The sequence below is a fragment of the Nycticebus coucang genome, chromosome 15, assembly GCF_027406575.1.
Source record: "Nycticebus coucang isolate mNycCou1 chromosome 15, mNycCou1.pri, whole genome shotgun sequence".
Classification (NCBI taxonomy): Eukaryota; Metazoa; Chordata; class Mammalia; order Primates; family Lorisidae; genus Nycticebus; species Nycticebus coucang.
The window spans coordinates 74,039,616-74,065,849 of record NC_069794.1 but is presented as its reverse complement, the minus strand read 5'-3'; the positions used below and the strand labels follow the sequence as shown (position 1 = coordinate 74,065,849).

At 41.0% G+C, this 26,234-nt stretch overlaps 1 protein-coding gene across 4 annotated transcripts in view; it reads right to left on the bottom strand.

The window, feature by feature from the left end:
* ATP8A2 (ATPase phospholipid transporting 8A2) overlaps positions 1-26,234 on the bottom strand; it is a 752,313-nt gene that overhangs the window by 578,693 nt on the left and 147,386 nt on the right. The gene's annotated exons all lie outside the window — the stretch shown is intronic.

Here is a 26,234-nt window from a genome sequence, read left to right as displayed (position 1 = left end):
TTATGGGGGTGTGCTACTGACAAGGGGAGCACAGATGATTGATTGTATGTGACCTTTCCTTTTTTTTCTTTGTAGAGACAGAGTCTCACTTTATGGCCCTCGGTAGAGTGCCATGGCCTCACACAGCTCACAGCAACCTCCAGCTTCTGGGCTTAAGTGATTCTCTTGCCCCAGCCTCCCGAGCAGCTGGGACTACAGGCACCCGCCACAACGCCCGGCTATTTTTTGGTTGCAGTTTGGCCGGGGGCCGAGTTTGAACCCACCACCCTCAGTATATGGGGCCGGCGCCTTACCGACTGAGCCACAGGCGCCGCCCATATGTGACCTTTTCCATCAACTATAAAGTGACTCAGTCTGAACATCATATACTTTAAAAAGAAGAACAGAAAAAAAAAATCTAAAACAAAATGTTCTGAATAAATGATCCCTTATTGTCGGAGCCGCATGAAGGAAACAGCCAGGACACAGACTGAAAGTACAAGCTTGCAACAGGTGAGGCTCACCAGAGGTGTGGAAGAGCCCCGAGCAACCTCCACAATGGCTATTTATTGAGACGATACACAGCAGGTGTGGAAGTGCCCAGTAATGACATACAAGGGCTACGTGCTTAAGGATCACCAAGTTTGGGCAGTGCCTGTGGCTCAGTAGGTAGGGCGCCGGCCCCATACCGAGGGTGGTGGGTTCAAACCCGGCCCCGGCCAATGCCCCGCCGGGAGTTGTGGCGGGCACCTGTAGTCCCAGCTACTTGGGAGGCTGAGGCAAGCGAATCGCTTAAGCCCAGGAGTTGGAGGTTGCTGTGAGCTGTGTAATGCCACGGCACTCTACCGAGGGCCATAAAGTGAGACTCTGTCTCTACAAAAAAAAAAGGATCACCAAGTCCTCTTTCTTCAAGTGCTCTTCCCCCATGACCCCTACAATGCAGCACCGTAAAATGTTCAAAGTTTAACACCTGCTTACTAACGAGTGACCCATCTTATCCTATTCCAGAACACTGAGCCGTTTGGAGGCTTGCCCTCAAGTTACAAGATATCTCCAGGCTTGCCAGAAGACTGTCCTGTTCTCAGTGTTTCCTTTGATGTGTTAAAAACCGGTGACTGTCCTTGCAAGCATGGTGTCCGTTCCTCTACACCTTATAACTACGACTTTTGAAAAAACTTGAGCAACAGATAACAGATGAAAAAGAATTTTAAAGTAATAGGGTACCATTCAATACTAACTTTTCAAAATCCTAAACCAATCCATAATTTAGTCCATCAATATGGACTAAATCCAATACCTTTTACATAGGCAACACTGCCAGTATCCAGTGTGAACCCGGGGTGAGCAACTCTCCAGGGAATGAAGCAGATGGAAGTGGACTGCAAGTCACCATCAGATCCCTCCCAACCTGCTTTCCACCGCATAGCACATCCATGTACACAACGTGACCATCTTCCCTTATGGTTTGAGGGATTCAGATAGACAGAGAATGTTAATTTACGGTTTCTTAAACATCTGGATAATCATTAGCAAGGGACAATGTCAATATCCTCTTTGAGATCTTCTTGATTTTTTTTTAAATTTCAGATTAATATGAGGGCATGTACAATTAGGTTACATTGTTTGCTTGTATTTGTAAGATAAAGTCTGAGCTGCAGTTGAGCCCATCACCCAGGAGGTGTGCCGTATACCCCTACATTGTACCCATTAGATAGCAACTTACCAAACTCCCTCTCCCCCCCTTCTTGAATTTAATTGTGTTTTTCTCCTGTGTGGGCCTGTAGTGATCATCTACTACTTTCCAGATAGTATTGAATACATGGGATGCTTGCTTTTCCATTCTTGTGATACCTTACTTAGGAGAATGTTCTCCAAATTCATCCACATTAATACAAAAGATGTAAAGTCTCCATCTTTTTATGGCTAAATAGTAGTATCCCATGGTATACATATACCACAGTTTATTAATCCACTCATGGGTGATAGGCACTTGGGTTGTTTCCACATCTTTGTAATTATGAATGGACTGCTAAAAACATTGGGGTGCAAATATCTTAATGATAAAATGATTTGTTTTTTCTTCTGGGTAGATGCATAGTAATGGAACTGCTGGATCAAATGGAAGGTCTACTTTGAGCTCTTTGAGGATTCTCCATACTTTTTTCTAAAAGGGTTGTATTAGTTTACAATCCCAACAATAGTGCATAGGTGTTCCCCTCGCTCTGCACCCACAACAGCATCTGCAGCTCTGAGACCTTGTGATGTGGGCTAGAGATGTATTTTTAAAGATCGACACACCTTGTTTGACTCTGAGCTGCCATACCCCACCTGGTATGCATGCACACACATCTGCAGTGTCTGCTGAAAGCTGGCAACAGGCTCATAGTTACCTGATGCCCTAAACCTGTCATTAAGTATTCAGACTTCATCTTGTGGCTTGTTTTTTCAACCCAAGAACCTTAAAATTCTGTACAGTTTACTGTATTGCTTTTTTTTTTTTCAGGATCTGAGTGTGTGGCATTTATTCACGTTTCAGATTTCTGAAAGATCCACAAAAGAAAACATCTAGATTGCTTAATTATTTTTTCCAAAACAACCATTTCGTAGAGGAAGTTATTTCTTTCTCCCAAGCCAGTGAGGCCTTGTCCTGGGTTCATATCAAACGGAGGCTTAGTTCTTGTGGATTCAGATGCTCCAAATGTCCAAGGGTAGCACCAACACCAAAAAGGAAATTGGGTGCTTTTCCAATGCCATTTCACAGTCTCGTTATTATCACTAGGCTGACCTTTCTGTCCAACCTTATGACTGATAAGGATATTTCCTTTTTTACTCAGCTCTCTGAAGGGCTACTCTGCTTGGATATATCAGAGTTTAGTCTCAACCAGTACCCAGCTCCACAGAAGAAGCCTCTGACTCGGTCATGAAGCCGCACAGAGCAAAAAGGCTGAGTCTGGTTGGCTATGTCACCAACTTGTCCACAACGTTGGGTAAGTCTCTGTTTGAGTCTCTAGTGAGGCATGGCAGGTAAAGCCAGGTGGTACCTCATGTCTCTTCTAGACCTAACATCAGAGAGGTGCTTCACACAGGCAGCACACAGACCCTGCCTTCCTTGCCCTGGATGTGCTGCCCCCACCAGGACAGCTCCACCACAGTGCTGTCGCCTGCAGCTTTCACTACCCCAAAGCCACCCTTCCCTGAGGGGTCTCTGCTCAAGCTAAGAAACAAACAGATCATCTGCATCCAAGTTCTTACCATGCTTCTTTACATTTTAATAATAGCAGAACAATACCCACCAAACATCCACAACTGTACCAGTACCAAGAATATACATGATGCTGACCTCAAGGGATATAAAGGCTGGAGAGGGGCAGACAGGCAACTGCAGCAAGCCATGATGAGCATGACAACTGCAACAAGGATGTGACATGAAATGAATATGGAGAAAGTCACACCTAGCCCCAACACGTGTCCAAAGTGCCATGGCAGTAAATCAGCTAGTGCTCCAGCTGGAGGCACACCACACTCCCTACCACTATTCTCATTGCCCTCTTCTGAACATTGTCTTAATATTAATATTTATTGTAACTACTACAATAAGTACGAGATCTTTCAGAAATCTGAAACGTGAATAAATGCCACACACTCAGATCCTGAAAAAAAAAAAAAAGCAATACTTACAGTAGCTACTACTGGCAACTTGCCCTGAAACACCCAAAAAGCAAGTGACAGAGCATGCTTTAAACTCATATCTGCCCTACCCCAGACTTAGAATCATTTTGTTGGGTTCTACACCCCTTTGGGAATTAGATGACAGTAAGAGACCCCTTCCCCAGATAAATGAACATACACCCACTGACACCATTCTAGGCTTCACTATTTGACAGAAAATTTATTTTTCTAATGACATTATGATGATACTATAATAAAGCTCAATGCCTGAGGATTTTTCTGGATTAAGCTACCCGTCCAAATATCTTCCATTTATTTCTTCTTTTTTACTCCCAATGCCATTGTGGCCTATTGGAATTCCTCACCACGCCACACCTCCCAATTTGTTTCCTTGAACCCATGCTACACAAGGACACCTGACCACTTTCCGACATGTCACGCATGATATTGAAAAACACCTCATGATCCAAATCACAGCTAGTATTTAAGAACTTACATGCAAGTCATTTGACATGATTTATTTCATAGGGTTATTTTATTTTTGCTTGTTTGTATTTATTTATCTACTCATTTGAGATAGGGTCTTACTCTGTCTCCCAGGCTACAGTGCAATAGCATCATCCTAGCTCACTACAGCCTAAACTCCAGGGCTCAAGTGATCTATCCCAGGCTCTGAAATAACTGGGACTACAGCATCACTACACCCAGCTAACTTTTTCTATTTTCTTTAAAGATGGGGTCTCACTATGTTCCTCAAGCTGGTCTCCAACTCTTGACCTTAAGAGATCCTCCCACCTCATGTTTTTGTTTTTAGAGACAGGGTCTTGCCCTATCACTCAGGCTGGAGAGCAATGGCATAGCTCACTGCAGCTTCAAACGCTGGGGCTCAGGTGATCCTCCTACCTCCTGAGTAGGTGGGACCAGAGGTGTGTGCCACCACACCTGGCTAATTTTTTAATTTTATTTTATTGTAGAGACGGGGATCTGGATATATTGTCCAGGCAGGTCTTAAATGGCCTCAAATGATCCTCCCACCTTGATCTCCCAAAATGCTAGCATGAATAGCATAAGCCATCACAACCAGCCCACAGGGTTGCTTTTTGACTGACAGGGACAGGAGGCAAAGCTAGGCATGGGATCTAGATGTGCACTATTAATATCTTCACAGTGCCCCTCTTAAGCTCCCTAGCCTATAATTAAAAAGCCCCAAAATTCTGCTTCCAGGAATGTCTTTCTACCAGATGATCCCTCTCCAGGGCAAACCCCTGCCTTAGACACACATGTCCACCTTCCCTGAACCTGCCACACTCACCTCTGTCCTTTCCACTCCCCACGTGCCCCTCTGGAAAACCCTGGGCTGTCCTACCCATCCACCAGGACCTCTCCTCAGAGCCCCAAGGGACAAACACCCCCTTCCTTTTACGTCTGAGAAAATTTAGCTCTCCCTTAAGCATTGAGCTTTATGCTACCTCTCATTACATCCCTTTGATATAGATAATGAAAGTTGTCCCTAAAATGATCCTGGGACTGTCCTTCCCAGGTTAGCTAATTCCTAGAACTAGCAAACAACAACTCACCAGGGAGTGAGTGTACCTTCCACATACAAACCAACCAATCCAAAGCCCGCAGTCCCCACTAACTCCATAATGCATCAAGTCCAACTTAATCACCCCAGGGCCAGGAACCAGACAACAGAGGCAGTGTCTATGTCCATAGCTCACTGAAGTTATTCATACTGGGCAATCCTAAGTCTGCTTACCCGGCCTTGCCTTTTCCGTAGAAACCACAATAAGGTTGCTGTCCACCCTTGCCTCTGGCGCCCTTTACCTCCTGACCCACCCTCGTGCTTCTCTGGGTGGCCCTGCTTGGTGCATCAGGACACTGATGTCTAGGGAATTGTGAGCAAAAATCTTCTTCCTTCAGGATGGTCATTTCTGCGTCTGCATAGCTTACCACACCTGGTGAAAGCAAACCCCAGGTACATTTTAAAACACGTGAGGACTTCAGCTCTTTTATGGCTCTCCCTTTCCACCCAAAGATATTTTTAAAATAGTACCATGTACATTGAGTAGAGTCAAGTAGGCCAAAGAAATATAAACATGGGCAGAAGCAGACAGACACAAAGGTTCAGTCTTTTAGAAGTGAACAAATATGTAAGGCATACAAATAAAAAAAATGCCTAGGGAATATACTTACATGCCTCAAAATTATAAAAAATACAGAAAAGTTTTAATTTAATATTTTCTATTGCACCTCAAATTATCACTGTATTACTCTCAACGTCTCTACAGTCTACTGTGACTTTAGTTCCTTCCTCTAACATTGCATGAGGACTCCACACAATATTAGAGGGCTCATCTATGCCCACAGCATGACACCAATAAATGTTTTAATTGACTAATGTGTACAAATTATTTCACAAGTTTAAAGGTATTTTTTTAATGAGACAAATTAGGATGTGTTATTTAGGATGTGACACCTGGATGTCTCAATTTCATCTTCAGAGAAGCTCAGATAACCTAATTAAGTTCACTTGAAGTCTCCAGAGTGAACTAGGGGCTTGGATACTCTCCCTAGTAATTTTTTTTTTCTTTTTGAGACAGAGTCTCACTCTGTCACCCAGGCTGAAATGCAATGGTGTCATCATTGCTCATAGCAGCCTTGAACCCCCAGGCTCAAGTAATCTTCCTACCTCGGCCTCCTGAGTAGCTGGACTACAAAAGCCCACCACAACATCTGCTAATTTTTGTTACATGTTCTCTTATAGAAGTGGGTCTCACTCTTGCTCAGGCTGGTCTCAAACTCCTGAGTTCAAGGGATCTTCCCACCTAGGCCTCCCACTGAGCTAGAATTACAGGCGTGACCCACCCCACCTGCCCAGCCTTCCCAGTAACTTTTAATCACTTGTGTGGCATCTAGTTCACCCTACTGTGCCATCCTTTCAATTTCAGGGAAACAGCAATTTTAATTCCCTTTATTATACTTCAAGTAATAATGGGACAGGCAATCCATTTTGCAGGGCACTTTGATATCTTTGAAGTGAAGAATTTGTGAGGAAATAATCCACTCTTCCTGTCCATGACACACACACTTTAGGGAACCAGGGCATCGTCATATTTGGGGAGTTTCAGCTATTCTGCTCAGGACTTAGGGTGAAAGCGTGCTGCTGCTACACAGAGCATGGTAGCCCTGAAGGTGGCAGTGATTCCTCACAGACACCACTCCGAGGGACAGGGCTGTCCTCCCCTCTCCTGAGTCTTAACACAAACACAACCTCCACAGAAAAGTGCTCAATGACTTCCTCCACCCCAGCCAACTCTCTCTTATATCCCACCTTTGCTTTCTTAACAGCCCTTCTTATAATCCAGAGTCATCTCATTCTTCTGTTTACCTTTCTCTTCCTAAGGAAAGCAGAAGCTTGAGTAAGTACTCAACTAACGTCTAGTAGTCCAATGTATTGGACAGGGGAGCCCATCCACTTCTCGGCAGAGTTTGAGATAATAGCTATACAGTTCCTGAATGATGAGACAGAAGGTGGTGTCCATCCAATTTAGTAACTAATACATGCCAGGCAACTGATCTTTGAAACATATCTGTCAGGTGGGCACCGATTTAGAAGGGTGGAAATGCTCAACTGACTGGCCACATAGTTAGTCAATAGGGAACCCAAGATTTAAACTCAGGGTGTCTGGCTGCAAACCTCACATTCTAAAATACTCCATTAGAAACAGATTAAGAGCTAGGAACTATTTCTGAAGTAGGGTCAGAATGTTATACCTATAAGCTATTTTCAAGACTCACACTCCTCTGGATTTGTTTCTGTGTTGTAATATACGGGTCATTACAAAAGTTTTGAGATATACAAAAATCAAGAAACATAAAATCCTCAGGGACAGAAACAAATGAAGGCCTCCCAGCAACACCAGTAACCCAACCAAGTTGAAACTTGTGTGGGTGAATCAGAAAGGACACTGTCAACTATGTTTCTTGGAAGTAACAAAGTCTGTTTCAAAACTTTCCTATGTACACTAGCCTTTGCCAAGTCTTCCTTAAATGTTAAGGACTTAATTCGGTAAGGATCACTCTAAGTTTGGGTACATAGCTGACCTGCCTACTACCACCTACTTTGGCCAAAACACAGGGGCAACAGTTAGCAGAGGGACAGGGAGTAGATGTTGGGGAACAGTTACTCCCTGCTATGTGGAAATCCTATTTTATTGTCAAACTTAAGGGATTCCAGTATTACATTTCTCAGACAAAGTATCTGTTTCCTCATCTGTACTGATAAGAACAAAACATCAGCACTACCCTGAATATATTTGATCTGTGAGTACAGGACCCAGTATCACGCCCCTGAAAGATTCAGCACAGTGGCTAAAAACATGAGCTCTGCAACTAGACTGCTTGGTTTGCTACCAGACTCTGTACTATTTATTTAATCACTCTTGGCCTCAGTTTCCTCATCTGTAAAATGGCTATAAAATAGTTAACAGAAATAAAATGTTTACAAATGGTCTCAACAAATGTTAGCTCTTACTAAAATTATTTAAGTTACTGTTTTCAGGTTTTGAATACCTTTGCTGGGTTTAAAAGAAAAACAATTTTAAAACTAGATTCATACTACCTAACATCATCCTCAGAGCTTGGCCACGGCAGGGTAATAACAAAGCCAGGATTAATTCTATATCCAAGAAAATAAAGTTTAACCAATAAGTGCATTCCCAGTATAAGAAAAAGGTAGACCTTATATCTGAGAGACCAACTCTGCAATATCATTGGACATTCGTAAGAGAAACAGATACACAAGTGTAGAAAAAGCATTTTGTGGGAGTGAGTGGTGATCATTATAGTTGTTGCATGTTTTTGTATGCTGTGTCATAAGAATGTTGGAGCTTGGGCTGGGCGCCTGTAGAACAATGGTTAGGGCACAGGCTACATACACCAAGGCTGGCTGGTTTGAACCTGGCCCCGAGCCAGCTAAACAACTATGACAACTGCAACAAAAAGTAGCCAGGCATTGTGGTGGGTGCCTGTAGTCCCAGCTACTGGGAGGCTGAAGCAAGAGAATTGCTTAAGCCCAGGAGTTTGAGGTTGCTATGAGCTGTGACACCATGGCACTCACTGAGGGTGACAAAGTGAGACTCTGTCTCAAGAAAAGTAAAAAGAAAAGAATATTGGAGCTTGAATTAGAGCAATGAACAAACATTCATAAATTTCTTGTTATACTTGTGAAGAGTAGAAGCAAAATTAGGGACATGATAGTTCAATTTTATGGGGATAATGCCTTGAAGAAAACAGCAGTGTACAAAAGGATTAAATGTTTACCTGAGGGGAGAAAAAGTGTCACTGATGAAAAGAGGTCAAGGTGGCCAGTAACAAGCAGAACTGAATAAAACACCACAAACATTCATTTAATTATGCATCAAAATTGTTGGCTAACTGTGAGAAGCACAGCAGACCAAGTAAACTTCCACAGAGAAACAGTTAGGAACGTCTTAACTGAAAATCTTGACCAACAACTCATGGCTCTTTCATCACCACAATGCACCAGTTCACACAGCACTGTCTGTCAAGAGTTTTAGACGGTAAATAAATAACTGTATTGGAACACCCTCCCTACTCACTGATCTGCATCCCAATGAATTTTTTATTTACCCAAAGATAAAGGAGATATTGAAAGGAAGACATTTTGATGACATTCACAACAACAAGAGTAATATAATACCACCTCTGATGACCATTCCAGAAAAAGAGTTCCAAAGTTGCTTTGAAGGCTAGCCTAGGTGCTGGCACTGTGCATAGCTTCCAAGGGGAGCACCTCCACAGAGCCCATGGTGATATTCAGCAATAAGGGTGAATCCCACCCTACTGACCTTTCAGTTCCAACACAGAACACGACACCCTCCCCTGCTGTGGGCATCCTCAGCTTGTATTGAGAGGGTATCCACAGGTGTGGGCACACAACATATGGATTATAATGAACAAGTGCTAGGGAATGAAAATTTTATTTTTATATAGATATATTTGAGAGGAGAGGATGACTAAGAAAGAGCAATGGCCTAAATTATGGAAATCTGCTTAAAATGGCTTTATATATGTATAAATTCCCCCCATTAAAAGAAAAATGGCCCTTCCTGGGAAACATAGCAAGATCCCATTTCTACTAAATATAGAAAAACCATCCTGGCATTGTGGCAGGTGCTTGTAGTCCCAGCTACTTGGAAGACTGAGGCAGGAGGATGGCTTCAGCCCAGGAGTTTGAGGTTGTAGTGAGCTACGATAATACTACTGCATTCTACCCAAGGCAACAGGGCAAGACTCTGTCTCCAAAAAGAAAAAAAAAAAAGGAAAGGAAAAAAAGAAAAATGAACTAACACTGCAGAATCAAATAAATATTCATGAGAATTTATCTGCAAAAAACACCCTTATATTCCCCCTTAAATCTGAAAAAGTCTTGTCTAAACCAAATTAGGTATGACAAATTCAATTTTCACTCAGCTATGAGACTTATTATTTCTTCCAAATAGTCAGGAATTTCATTAGGCAATTATTCCTAAACCTAAGCATTCTTTTGATGGTTAAATTAAACCTAAAAAGTATAAGTACCTTTACCTAATTACTCTATGCTTAATTCGGTCTATAATGTGTTACAGTGAAATGTGGAGCCTATAAGCTTCACAGAAACAATAGCTCCTTCCATGATTTAATCACACACAATATTTTCTCCACCTGTTTTTGATAGTAATGGCCTGTCTCAGACTTCAAAGAACTTCTCAGAGCAGGCAATTAATCTGTGCCAATTCATGATCCATGATATATCATAGCCCCTCTCCCCACCTGCATGGATAAAGAACATGGACCTTCAGGACACAACCAGCCTTGCAGGGGACACACAGCTCATTAAGGGTGAGGGTTACAGACCCTATGCCTGGTGTCCCAGAGGGCCAGGCTCTTAGCAGGTTCTCACCACTTCTTCCAACACTGGGCTGCCAAATATAACCAATGCCCCAGAGCACCTTCGGATACTAAAGGATGCATTAACACATAAAATCATGCAAGAAAATTATAATACTGAGATTAACATATCATCTTTATATTCTAATAAGAATATTAAATATTCTAGTACAAAGGCACAGAAATGTAGTATTCCAAATTGTGACTTGCATGAGCAGGTGAACTCCACCTGTTCCTATCGAAGAGAACAAATTATTCCTCTTGGTACATAGGGGTTTTAAAACCCCAACTTTCATTTATTTTAAAGATGTAACAATGTTTCCCAAAAATAGAATTTTATCCATAGGGCTCTTAGTGATCACATCATCTGACAATCAAGCCATGTCACCTTCGAATTTACTGATAATAAGAAAGATAACAGTTCCTGAAAAATCCATGTTCCAGGCACCATGCTCTCTATGCATGTATTTGTGTGTATATATTTTATTTTTTGTGTCATTTATTTAGTCCTCAAAACTCCCCTCACAGGAGGTATCAAATTCCCAATTTCCTCTAGTGAGGAATTGAAGGACCATTTGAATGAAGTCACCATTTATTATTGTCCAATTTCCTTAACTAAACTGTTGCTGTCGGGAGTTAACTAGAGTGTGAAAAGAAAAAAATACATTCTCTCCTTTGATACAGATTTTACACAGGGGTTCAAAACAAGCCAGAAAGAAGCAAGAGGACAAGGATCAGGTCAGGAACACTCGAGCAGGAGGCAGCAGATGACAGCAGAGTCTGGAACCGGGGGTGTCAGACTACACAGCTTCTATTTTCCAAGATGCTTCCAATCCTTTTTTCCCCACTCAATCTCTTTTTCAACAACTGTTCATAATAATCACATAAAATCATTAACTGTAGGATTGGACTCCTAAAGTAAAAACTTGATAAAATGGTAGGAAAGAAGTCCCTCCTTGGGACAGCGCTTTTTAAAGAAACAAACAATACAGCCCAATTAACCACTAATAAATGGAGGTGGGGATTCGGTGCTGGGAGCAGTCAGCACAAAGGTGCATGAGCCCAAGTGCAGAAAGTTCTGGGAGATAAACTGCTCAGATAGCACCACATGTTGCAAATGGACAAGAATCATGTTCTCTGTGTGCAAAGGGGTTGAATCCAGATGAGGACACAAAACATACTCAGACCAAGAAGCCTGAGGTGTGCAACTCACATTAGGGTATACACAGTATAAAACCGTACCAGAACTGACTATAGGAAGCAAAGAAAGTAATTTCAAGCTACAAAAAACAGACATGGTGGGGAGAAAGGAAGGTGTCCCCCACACACTGAGACTCAAGGCCCCAGGACACTCAGGCCGAACCCACCCCACTGCTTCTCAGGACCAATTCAAACCATTTCTCCACCCTGTAAGCAGGCTATTTCCCAGGTGACGGCATACTCTACTCTTTCTGAACAAAGTCAGGGCCACTAAAATTGTTCTGGATGAACCCCCCCTCCCAAAGCAGCAGGGGAAAGGATGGGGAAAATTCTCACCTTCCGTTACTATGTCTGCCCAAATGCTTCCCTTCAGAGTCCTTAAGGGCCAGACCAAAGGTAGGCTCAGGTGTTATGTTCAGGAGATACTTAGCCAAAGAGAAATCTGAGGAGACTACCTAGATCAGACAGTTTAGGAAGAAGAATATGAAGTGGATTTGAAAGGTGAGAGCTATAGGAAGAAAGAAAGAGCTAAAGGAAGAAAACTATAATAGAAGGGACCCTAGATGGCAAAAGGCCACTAACAAGAAACTGGCAGAGCTTCTGGGCTAAGCCTATAGGTCTGTGTGAGCCTGTGACCTCATTATGAAAAAAGAAACTATTAGTGTCAAACTTGCCCACGGTTAGAAGGATTCAGACAGAAGATGTCCAAAATAGCAAATAGGAAGATGGTTTTTTGACTGTTTGAAAATAATTATAAAAATGTCAGAACTTCAAATCCATTTTTGTCTTTAAGTTTTCAATTTTTTAAACACAGATGAAGATCAGAATAGCAAAGTGCTTCTAATACCCTGTTTCCCCGAAAATAAGACATCCTCCGAAAATAAGACCTACTTACAGGAAAGATAAGACGTCCCCTAAAAATAAGACCTAGTGCATCTTTGGGAGCACATCTTAAAATAAGACACTGTCTTATTTTCGGGGAAACAGGTAGATGCAGTTACCAAGGCTCCTGCCCCTCAAAACAAACAAACAAGCTAACAAAAAGAGAAACAGGCTGTACTCCCCAGAGTCTCCTCTCTTATCAGATAATCCTTCTTACAGTCATCCCTGCCAAACAAGCTCTCAGATGCTTTGCAGCATGGCATTGCTCCCAGGAAACCTAATAAGATATTTATGAATGTTTCAGTGTCAAGAGTCTCCGCAGTGGCAGAAAGGTCAAAGCTCTCCCCAGGCATCCCCACTAGGAGATGATATCTACTAAATACATAAGTAAATGCAGCAGACCCAGACTGATCTTTTTGTGTCGTTTGTTTTTTTTTTTTAAATCATCAACTGATTAAGAAACTAGAATATGTTATTCAACCCAGCATACTAAGTGAGCCTCTTAATACACGTTAACCCATGCCCACGGTTCTCTGTGCCACAGACCTTGGAAGCTCCCCTCCCAGGCACTACACTAGCTGTTCCAACCCTTCACTCTCTCCAAACTCTGCCCTTCCCCAGCCCCTTCACTCTGAGCTCTCTGTCCTCTCCCCAACATGGGATAAAGAGAAGCTTTTCGGTAGACTTGATTCACTGTCATTCATATAACACACAAACTCACTCCCTTCGTCTTAGAAAAAAAAAAAAAAAGACTTTTCTCTTCCTAAGTTCATAAACTTCACACCTGAACTTAGGTTCTTTCTAGCATCCCTCCTCATTGGGTGAGCCCTCTACCTCTGATGATTCCTCTGGAATCTCCCCAGAGCCTCCTTTTCCTGAACCTTGAACAGGGATCATCCCCCAAGGTTCTGCCTTTGATCTTTATTCGATGTACTGAATCATCCATCCCATTCGTGGTTCAAGTCACCATTAGTGTGCTCATCAGGTGGTCATCAAGTCCACCCCTGGCCTTGACCTCAACCACAGCACTGTCTAGACCAATGTACGTAACTTCTCTGGATACATTGATTTGAAAGTCTCATACTCTGCAAAGTCAACGTGACCACAAATGATGTCTCCACCTCTGGTTCCCTCAATTATTTGGTAATACCACAATGAGTTTCACCAACCAAGCCAAAGAGTCAAGAAAAGGACAAGAAAGCAAAAACAAGAAGCATAACACATAAGAGCACACTATCAAAGAGTTATGACAAAAAATAGATGGAGTGGCCCCTTTAAAGGGAAAGATCTCTGTGAGGATTTTACTATTTGACCCCCCCAAAATTAAAAACAAATGTATGAGCAGCTATAGAACACAAACACAAGCAAAAAGAAAGCAAAATCGAAAATGTTAGCATCACAATCAAGTTTTTGACCCAAATAACTAATAAGCATAAGGCCAGAGTAAAAATTACCATCTTGCCACCAATGTGGTAAATTTTATCTTATATGAAATTAAATTTTATGTGAAATGTAAATTTTATTTTCTATGACAACATGTAAAAAAAAAATTCACAAGCAAATTGGCCCCAAAAGTTGTAATAGGAAGCTGATGCTATTACCAAACTGACTAATTGGTCAAGCTAAAAATACAGATTCAAAGAATGTAATTGAAAAGTCCGAACAAATGAACTTTGGAGCCTATAGAGAATACATCTTCCTTCATAGTAGAGAGAAACGTAGAATAAGTCTCACACCTGCTCACAGACCCTGAAGCAACAGAGAATGGACAGCAAAGGGAGACCCCATCTCTACACAAAACTTTCAAAATGATCTAGGTATAGTAATGCATGGTGGTCCCTTCTCTGTAGGAGCCCGAGGCAGCGGGATAACTTGAGCCCAGCAGCTGAGGCTACAGTGGAATGAATATGACTGCACCACTGTACTCCAGTCTGGGCAAAAGAGCCAGACCCTATCTCTTAAAAACAAAATAAATAACTTGAGAAAAACACAAAATTAAATTCAAGTGGGGGGAGGAGAGAAACAGAAGAGGGGAGGAAGGTGTGGGATTGGTAAACTCTCTCCTAATGTGCACAATGTAAGTTTATACAGTACACCCCCTGGATGAAGGGCTCAATTGCAACCTGAATTCTACCTCACAAATGCAAACAGTGTAATCTAATCATATGTACTCTGCTATTAATCTGAAATAAAATAAGTAAATTAATAAAAATAAATAAAATAAAAATTAAAAAAATAAATAAAATAAAACATGTGCATATATAGCTTAGTCATGGACACCAAGGCCCAAGGATTAACTGGGAATGCTCCTAATTGATCTCCGTGTAGAATATAATACTGATTTAAAAGAAATAAAAATGTGCTAATTGGAAGCCCATATGTGTATGTATTTTATATATGCATATATTGAGAAAAAAAATCTTTGAAACTAAATACACATAGTAATCACAGAGATTGTTTAGAAGTTAGTCTAACTGCAGGCGTTCTTAGTGCTGGTGCACAGATTCTCTGTAAAGCAGATGTACTTCTAGTGGGTTTTATTGTTTGCACCGTCTTACTGCCTGTACCTCAGGCAGATCACTCTCCTGGCACCCTGTACTGCCGTTGGTCCTCAGGGACTGCAGGGACGCCAATGAGTAACTTTTTCTGATGTGTTTCCTCATCCATGCAGTGGAGATGCTAACTGGGACCCGCTCTGCCTTGCTTCTGAGGGCTCCGGGAAGACCGCAGGCTGTGTCCAATGTGTTTACAACACCGGCTTCCAAGGAGGGTGCTGTGGGCATGAGCTACAAGATGGACAGCACTGTGAGGAACGATGCACCCTACCTGTTCCCCAAGAAGAACACACTACAGAGGCCTTGCTTAGTCTGTCTTTCTGGGAATTACCCTTTTAAGAAGCTGAGATCATGAGGAGCCAAAGAGCAAGGAGGGAAAATCACAGCAAGAAACTTAGCCACGGGAAGCAGTAATTCACCAGGTGTGTTCCCTAGGTCATCTCCCTTCTTCAAACCTACCCAAACAGCTGAGGAGTAACAAGCAGTTCAGAACCACAAAGGCAGCACCCTGGATTGTCTCACAATGGCACCCCCAACACCAAGCACCAAGATGGGTGTGCCCTAGGTACTAAGAGTAAATACGTTGAATGAACAAATTTTAAACCTCAACTGACGTAAGTGACCAAGGATGCCAGCTATCACATTAAATCCCAAACATACCTGGATTTGACAGTAGATATCCATCAGTTAAGCAAGATAAACAGGCACTAAAAGCATTTAACTTGGTGGCCCTTCTTAGTAGTTTGTATATGAAAGCACAAAGTCAAAGGCACAGGATACGTTAATTTCCAAGGCTTAAGTAACTGCACATCTCTGTGGGGGCTTCTGTTTTGTTCAATAAATTAAGTGTGAAGAGAAATGAGCAATGTGTTATGCCAGTTTCTTTCTGTTCAATTCTGACCTTCACCTGTAGAGAAGAGTCCTTTGGCAAAGGTGCTCCACTTCCCACTGGCCCTGAACCATTCCCTGCGCTGGGAGAGATGTGAGAGGATTCAGCCACTTTGTCATCAGGGATGACACAGCAGAGCGAGACAGTCAGAGACATATAAAAATAGATGTCATGCAATGTGCTAAGATCCACAGCAGAGGAGTCTGTGGAGAAGTGCTGTGGCTCAGAGGGGCAGCAGGACAAGGAAGACAGTACTTCTTAAGGGAGATGCAGCCACAGCCTTAAGAGCCAAGCTCCCTAAGAGAAGGGACTGGGAGAGTGGTCTGGGGAAAGTGCATTATTTAAGGCTGCAGCCAGACACAAGAAGAGGAGTGTGGGGAGATGGCATGGTAAGCTGAGGCCAGAAGAAGAGTGGCCTTGTTTGCTTACTGGAGACAGAATAGAATCACAGTGCCTTGTCTAATTTAGAATAATAACCACCAGCAACAATAGAGAAGACAGAGCAAAATGGCTTAGAGGTGGATGGTCTCTATTACAGGTGCAGACAGGAGACACCGAGTCAGCCCCAGGGCAGTCAAGCCTCTTCCTCGGCACTCTGATTCTCTGTCTGAAAAAGATAACTGGTTTAAAACCCTTTACCCAAATTCACCAAGCCTCTTTCCAGAGGATGGTACAGTTGGACAGCATTCTCAAGCCCCCCTCCCCGAGAACCCATGGCCTCCGCAGTGTTTACCTCCGTCCACGTCCTGCTGCTCAGCCAGACCCCACAGCCCCAGGCCCCTCTTGGGTTGTGGAAGTCCACATCTTAGTGTAATGAGCTGGAAAATCCCTGGGTACACTCGTGATTTGTGTTATTTTTTAAAAATAACAAATATTAAACCAAACACCTTCCCAGGCTCCTCTGCCTCACATAGAAAATGTGACTGTGGCCACCTGAACACTCTGTAGTCTCTGTGGATGGGCGGTTTCGCTGCTCCCCTGCTCTACTGAGATCATACAGCATAGAGCTCGTAAATCTTCTTGACACAGTACACCAGGGCGGACAGTGCGACCGTGTTGTGCAGTCTCTTCCTGGGCAGGTCGTCCTTCCACTTCCATTCAGGTTAATACGAAGGATGTAAAGTCTCCATCTTCCTCCTGGTGTATCCCAACTTATCTGGGATCCTCAGGGAAAGATGAGACTGGTAAGGTCAACTACACTGCAAAATGGGGTGGGAGAGTCATTTGAATTTTCTTCTTATTTATTTATTTATTATTGTTGGGGATTCATTGAGGGTACAATAAGCCACTGATTGCAACTGTTAGGCAATGTCCCTCTTGCAATCATGTCTTGCCCCCATAAAGTGTGACACACACCAAGGCCCCACCCCCCTCCCTCCATCATTCTTTATGCTTTTCCTCCCCCGCCCATAATCTTAATTGTCATTAATTGTCCTCATATCAAAATTGAGTGCATAGGATTCATGCTTCTCCATTCTTGTGATGCTTTACTAAGAATAATGTCTTCCACTTCCGTTCAGGTTAATACGAAGGATGTAAAGTCTCCATTTTTTTTAATAGCTGAATAGTATTCCATGGTATACATATACCACAGCTTGTTAATCCATTCCTGGGTTGGTGGGCATTTAGGCTGTTTCCACATTTTGGCAATTATAAATTGAGCTGCAAGAAACAGTCTAGTACAAGTGTCCTTATGATAAAAGGATTTCTTTCCTTCTGGGTAGATGCCCAGTAATGGGATTGCAGGATCAAATGGGAGGTCTAGCTTGAGTGCTTTGAGGTTTCTCCATACTTCCTTCCAGAAAGGTTGTACTAGTTTGCAGTCCCACCAGCAGTGTAAAAGTGTTCCCTTCTCTCCACATCCACACCAGCATCTGTAGTTTTGAGATTTTGTGATGTGGGCCATTCTCACTGGGGTTAGATGATATCTTAGGGTTGTTTTGATTTGCATTACTCTAATGCATAGAGATGATGAACATTTTTTCATATGTTTGTTAGCCATTCGTCTGTCATCTTTAGAGAAGGTTCTATTCATGTCTCTTGCCCGTTGATATATGGGATTGTTGGCTTTTTCATGTGGATTAATTTGAGTTCTCTAGAGAGCCTAGTTATCAAGCTTTTGTCTGATTGAAAATATGCAAATATCCTTTCCCATTGTGTAGGTTGTCTCTTTGCTTTGGTTGTTGTCTCCTTAGCTGTACAGAAGCTTTTCAGTTTAATGAAGTCCCATATGTTTATTTTTGTTGTTGCTGCAATTGCCATGGCAGTCTTCTTCATGAAGTCTTTCCCCAGGCCAATATCTTCCAGTGTTTTTCCTATGCTTTTTTTGAGGATTTTTATTGTTTCATGCCTTAAATTTAAGTCCTTTATCCATTTTGAATCAATTTTTGTGAGTGGGGAAGGTGTGGGTCCAGTTTCAGTCTTTTACATGTAGACATCCAGTTCTCCCAACACCATTTATTGAATAGGGAGTCTTTCCCCCAAGGTAGGTTCTTGTTTGGTTTATCAAAGATTAGGTGGTTGTAAGATGTTAGTTTCATTTCTTGGTTTTCAATTCGATTCCAAGTGTCTATGTCTCTATTTTTGTGCCAATACCATGCTGTCTTGACCACTATGGTTTTGTAGTACAGACTAAAATCTGGTATGCTGATGCCCCAAGCTTTATTTTTATTACTAAGAACTGCCTTAGCTATACGGGGGTTTTTCTGATTCCATACAAAACCCAGAATCATTTTTTTCAAATCTTGAAAGTACGATGTTGGTATTTTGATAGGAATGGCATTGAATAGGTAGATTGCTTTGGGAAGTACAGACATTTTAACAATGTTGATTCTTCCTATCCATGAGCATGGTACGTTCTTCCATTTGTTAATATCCTCTGCTATTTCCTTTCTGAGGATTTCATAGTTTTCTTTATAGAGGTCCTTCACCTCCTTCGTTAGGTATATTCCTAGGTATTTCATTTTCTTTGAAACTATGGTGAAGGGAGTTGTGTCCTTAATTAGCTTCTCATCTTGACTGTTATTGGCATATACAATGGCTACTGACTTGTGGACGCTGATTTTATATGCTAAAACATTACTGTATTTTTTGATGACTTCTAGGAGTCTTGTGGTTGAGTCTTTGGGGTTCTCTAAGTATAAGATCATGTCGTCAGCAAGAGGGAGAGTTTGACCTCCTCTGCTCCCATTTGGATTCCCTTTATTTCTTTGTCTTGCCTAATTGTATTGGCTAGAACTTCCAGCACTATGTTCAATAGTAAAGGTGACAGAGGACAACCTTGTCTGGTTCCAGTTCTGAGAGGAAAAGCTTTCAGTTTTACTCCATTCAGTAAAATATTAGCTGTGGGTTTGTCATAGATAGCTTCAATCAGTTTTAGAAATGTGCCACCTATGCCTATACTCTTCAGTGTTCTAATTAGAAAAGGATGCTGGATTTTATCAAATGCTTTTTCTGCATCTATTGAGAGGATCATATGATCTTTATTTTTACCTCTGTTAATATAGTGGATAATGTTTATGGACTTGCGTATGTTAAACCAGCCTTGCATCCGTGGGATGAAACCTCCTTGATCATGATGAATGACTTTTTTGATGATAAGCTGTAATCTATTGGCTAGGATTTTGTTGAGAACTTTTGCATCTATATTCATGAATGAGATTGGTCTGAAATTCTCCTTTTTGGTTGGGTCTTTTCCTGGTTTTGGTATCAGGGTGATGTTTGCTTCATAGAATGTGTTGGGGAAGATTCCTCAATTTTTTGGAATAATTCTGCAGTACAGGAATAAGGTCTTCATTGAAGGTTTGATAGAATTCTGGTGTGAAGCCATCTGGACCAGGGCATTTTTTGGTTGGAAGATTTTTTATTCTTTCTTTAATCTCAGTGCTTAAAATTGGTCTGTTCAGGAGCTCTATTTCTTCCTGGCTAAGTCTAGGGAGAGGGTGTGATTCCAAATATTGATCCATTTCCTTCACATTGTCAAATTTCTGGGCATAGAGTTTCTGATAGTATTCAGAGATGATCTCTTGTATCTCTGTGGGATCAGTTGTTATTTCCCCTTTATCATTTCTGATTGAGGTTACTAGAGATTTTACTTTTCTATTTCTAGTTAGTCTGGCCAATGGTTTATCTATTTTATTTATTTTTTCAAAAAACCAACTCCTTGTTTCATTAATTTTCTGAATGATTCTTTTGTTTTCAATTTCATTGATCTCTGATTTGATTTTGGATATTTCTTTTCTTCTACTGAGTTTAGGCTTAGATTGTTCTTCTTTTTCCAATTCCATAAGATCTCTTGTGAGATTGTTGATGTGCTCTCTTTCTGTTTTTCGAATGTAGGCATCTAAAGCGATGAATTTTCCTCTCAAAACTGCTTTTGCAATATCCCACAGGTTTTGGTAGCTTGTGTCTTCATTGTTGTTATGCTCAAGGAGGTTAATGATTTCCTGTTTTATTTCTTCCTGCACCCATCTGTTAATCAACAGAAGATTGTTTAATTTCCATGCCTTTGGGTGGGGTCGAGCATTTTTGTTAGAGTTGAGTTCCACCTTTAGTGCCTTATGGTCTGAGAAGATACAAGGTAAAATTTCAATTCTTTTGATTCTGTTGATACTTGTTTTGTGTCCCAGGATATGAATAACTTTGGAGAATGTTCCATGGGGTGATGAGAAGAAGGTATATTCTTTATCTTTGGGATGGAGTGTTCTATATGCGTCTATCAAGCACAGTTGTTCTAGGGTCTCATTTAAATCTCTTATATCTTTGTTTAATTTCTGTTTAGAGGACACTCCTCTGTCCAGCTCTGTAAGAGGAGTGTTAAAGTCCCCTGTTATTATGGTATTATCAGATACCATATTGCTCAGACTGACTCGGAGTTTTAATTTGTCTTTTGAAGCCAGGTGTGTTTCTTGCAGACAGCAAATGAATGGCTTGTGTTTTTTAATCCATTCAGCCAATCTATGTCTCTTCAGTGGGGAATTCAAGCCATTAACATTTATTGAGATAATTGATAAGTGTGGTAGTATTCTATTCGTCTTATTTTTGAGAGTCCATTGCTTAGTTTTATCTTTTGCATCAGTGTGGAGGTTAGGTTCTGTTTTTTAATTTCTGAGTTCTCACTTTGCTGCTGATCCATTGTGATGGTCAGTGTGTAGAACAGTTTGAAGTATTTCCTGTAGAGCTGGTCTGGTTGTGGCGAATTTCCTCAATGTTTGTATATCCGTAAATGATTTGATTTCTCCGTCAATTTTAAAGCTTAGCTTAGCAGGGTACAGAATTCTGGGCTGGAAATTGTTCTGTTTAAGTAGATTAAAGGTAGATGACCATTGTCTTCTTGCTTGGAAAGCTTCATTAGAGAAGTCTGCGGTCACTCTGATGGATTTGCCCCTGTAGGTCAACTGGTGCTTACTCCTGGCCACTTGCAGAATCTTTTCTTTTGTCTTGACTTTGGACAGGTTCATCACAATGTGTCTTGGAGAAGCTCAGTTAGAGTTGAGGTGACCTGGGGTCCGATTGCCCTCTGAAAGCAGTGTGTCAGAATCTTTGGTGATGTTTGGGAAATTTTCTTTTATAATATTCTCTAGTATGGCTTCCATTCCTCTGGGGCATTCTTCTTCCCCTTCTGGGATTCCTATAACTCATATGTTGGAATGCTTCATAAAGTCCTATAATTCTGACAGTGAACGTTCTGCTTTCTCTCTCTCTTTTCTGCCTCTTTTACTATCTGAGTTATCTCAAGAACTTTGTCTTCTACCTCTGAAATTCTTTCTTCTGCATGGTCTAACCTGTTGTTGATACTTCCCATTGCATCTTTAAGTTCCCTAATTGACTGTTTCAGTTCCTTCAGCTCTGCTATATCCTTTCTATATTCTTCATAGCATTCATCTCTTATTTGATTCTGTTTTTGGATTTCCTTTTGGTTATTTTCCACTTTATTAGCAGTTTCCTTCATTGTTTCCATCATTTCTTTCATTGTTTTCATCATGTGTATTCTAAATTCCCTTTCTGTCATTCCTAACATTTCTTTATAGGTGGAATCCTCAGCAGTAGCTACCTCATGGTCCCTTGGTGGGGTTGTTCTGGACTGGTTCTTCATGTTGCCTGGAGTTTTCTGCTGATTCTTCCTCATGAGTGATTTCTTTTATCTGTTTCCTTGCCCTACTTTTCCTTTCACTTCCTCTTGCTCTTTAAGTTCTTGTGCCTGTGCAAGTTGCCAGCGGGTTTAGACCGATTGAACACAAGCAACCACTTGTCGGTTTTCCACTGTTTTAGTCCTCCTCTTGGGGTCCAGAAGTCTCTTACTGACTCCCTGTATCCTCACAGGGATGATTATAGGCAGATTCCACCAGCCAGAGATGCCTGGAGTCCTATCTCCCCAGACTCACAGTGCCCAGATACAAGGAAGCTGTTACTCGGCCACCATATTGCTCTCCAGGGACTGTCATTTGAATTTTCTGTAAACTTTCATACCTATTTAAAAGATGTGCTTACTGTGGTGCAGGGAAAGACATAGGATAAAGTGAAAAAGTAAAGGACAAAGATGCCACCATAAAATCATCATATGATAGAATACTGACATTCCTTGAAATGGTGGAGTATTAACTACTATTTCAAAGAGCAATGACACTATTATCCAAGGGACATAGAGTAGTAAAATACACAGAGACAGAAAGTAGAGTGGTGGTTGCCAGGGGCTGGGGGCTTGTTTTGTGAGGACAGAGTTTCAGTGTGCCAGATAAAAACAGTTCAGGATTCAGGAGAGTGTTTGTAAAGTAATGACAATATTTTTATCCTACTGAACTATCTACTTAAACATGGTTAAGATGAAAAATTTTATATTATGTGTATTTTACCACAATTTTAAAAAAAGGGTGGAGGGAGAACAATAAGCATAGTCAGTCTGTCACACAGGATGGGATATACAATATGTATGCTGTGTTCTGTTCTAGACATTTTCACATTTCTTTTTTTTTTTTTTTGAGACAGAGTCTTACTATGTCACCCTCAGTAAAGTACCATGCCATCTCAGCTCAGAGCAACCTCAAAATCTTGGACTCAAGCAATTCTCTTGCCTTAGCCTCCCAAGTAGCTGGGACTACAGGTGCTTGCCACAATGCCCGGCTATTTTTCATTGCAGTTGTCATTGTTGATTAGCTGGCCCATCATTTGGCTTCACAACAAGCCTTGGAGGGAAGTGTGCTTCTACTTAACAAACAAGGAGACTCAGGTTCAACAACAGGTCATCCAGGCAATCCTGGCAGAGCCCAGGCTTACCTCCTAGTTACATTTTCTCCTTGTACAATATCTACTTAACCTTCCTCTCTCTGGTTATTTCAAAAGAAAAAAAAAGATGGTTACACTGCAAGTTTTTTCTATTAATATTACATTCTTTTATTCAAAGTTCTCCATGACAACCTCAGGCAAATACTAGAATTAATCTTCAAAATCAGGTTACTGAAAAAAGAAAATGTGTCTAGTTCATTCCTTAAAAAACACCCACCCTACTTGATTAGCACATCATCTTTTAATCTCCACTAATGCTTTTCAAAACCTGTATTCTTTCTTTTTTTAACTCAAGTGATACACATACTAAGACTGGTGGGAGAATTCTTACCAAACACACTATCTAAAATCCTAAAATGCAAACAACGGCAATATCAAAATGCATAAAGCACTCAGCCAGGCATTGTTTGAAGTGCTTTATCAATATCAAATCATTTAAACCTCACAATATTCCTATGAAATATGCACTTAGGAGAGAGGTGGCAGCAAATGGGACCACCTTCAATAAAATCACCTGCAGTGCTAATTGCAAACAGAAATCCAAGTCCCACTCCAGACCAAATAAACCTAGATTTCTTATGCAATGTAAGGTTAAGCATAAAATATCTGATCTGTGTATCACAGACTTGCCTACCAAGTTGCCTTTATATACATGCAACAGGAAAATAGAGGTGCATTACAGCTTGCATAACACAAATGTGTCAAGAATAAGCATCACAGCAAAGGTAAATATCAGCACTGACATCATTCTGCAAAGATTCCACAAAATTGCATCTGATAATTTTATGGGAAGCATAAACCTTGTCATAAAGGTTTTAGAGATAAAACAATTCCCTTTGCAGGCAGAGGCTATCTTTAAAGTCTTACCAAGAAGAAAATGTGTCTTAAAAGTCATTACATGGCTCTGTCACTTTGGCAGAACTCCCACAGCTCTGATCATTGTATCATAAACATTACTATACCATGGGTGTATATGGACCCACAATGATACTTTCCTAATTTTAAAATAATAAATGCATTTCAAAAATAATAGTTTTCAGTTTATTTAAAAGGCTAGATATTTGTATTGTGTTCATTCTTTATTATTATTATTATTTTTTCTATTTAGAGATAGGATCTCACTCTGTCACCCAGGCGGGAGTGCAGTGGTGCAACCACAGCTCACTGCAACCTCAAATTCCTGGGCTCAAGCATTCCTCCAGCCTCAGCAACACCATGCCCAGCTATTTTTGTTTTTATAGACACAGGTTCGCACTATGTCTTGAACTCCTGGCGTCAAGGGATCCTCCTGCCTCGACCTCCCAAAGCACTTGGATTACAGGCATAAGCCTCTGCTCCTGGCCTATGTTCATTTTTACTTAAAGGCAATATCTCAAAATATTAAAACTCATGAAGTTCTGTAGCACAATAGTTTGAAAAAAGTAAGATGTATGACCAATTTACCTTCAAGATATGAGAGAAATCAGAGAATCTGACTAATCTGATTTCTCTGTGAAGAATGTAAAATCAGTACCTTTAAACTTATTTATATAAAAAGTACTATGGTTAAAATCCAAGTCAGTTAACTTTCTTCTACTGAAATCCACTACTCAAAAATCTTTAAATATCACAGGTTGATTCCTACAAAACATTTATTTTATTCTGTAACAAATACCAACAAGGTATTGAAAATAACTTCTTATCTAGTGAAGTGTACGACATGTGATGAATGTTTTTTTTTTTTCTTTTATTGTTGGGGATTCATTGAGGGTACAATAAGCCAGTTAAACTGATTGCAATTGTTAGGTAAAGTCCCTCTTGCAATCATGTCTTGCCCCCACAAAGTGTGACACACATTAAGGCCCCACCCCCCTCCCTCCGTCCCTATTTCTGCTTCCTCCCCCCATAAACTTCATTGTCATTAATTGTCCTCATATCAAAATTGAGTACATAGGATTCATGCTTCTCCATTCTTGTGATGCTTTACTAAGAATAATATCTTCCACTTCCATCCAGGTTAATACGAAGGATGTAAAGTCTCCATTTTTTTTAATGGCTGAATAGTATTCCATGGTATACATATACCACAGCTTGTTAATCCATTCCTGGGTTGGTGGGCATTTAGGCTGTTTCCACATTTTGGCGATTATAAATTGAGCCACAAGAAACAGTCTAGTACAAGTGTCCTTATGATAAAAAGATTTTTTTCCTTCTGGGTAGATGCCCAGTAATGGGATTGCAGGATCAAATGGGAGGTCTAGCTTGAGTGCTTTGAGGTTTCTCCATACTTCCTTCCAGAAAGGTTGTACTAGTTTGCAGTCCCACCAGCAGTGTAAAAGTGTTCCCTTCTCTCCACATCCACGCCAGCATCTGCAGTTTTGAGATTTTGTGATGTGGGCCATTCTCACTGGGGTTAGATGATATCTCAGGGTTGTTTTGATTTGCATTTCCTTAATATATAGAGATGACGAACATTTTTTCATGTGTTTGTTAGCCATTCGTCTGTCATCTTTAGAGGAAGTTCTATTCATTTCTCTTGCCCATTGATATATGGGATTGTTGGCTTTTTCATGTGGATTAATTTGAGTTCTCTAGAGATCCTAGTTATCAAGCTTTTGTCTGATTGAAAATATGCAAATATCCTTTCCCATTGTGTAGGTTGTCTCTTTGCTTTGGTTGTTGTCTCCTTAGCTGTACAGAAGCTTTTCAGTTTAATGAAGTCCCATTTGTTTATTTTTGCTGTTGTTGCAATTGCCATGGCAGTCTTCTTCATGAAGTCTTCCCCCAGGCCAATATCTTCCAGTGTTTTTCCTATGCTTTCTTGGAGGATTTTTATTGTTTCATGC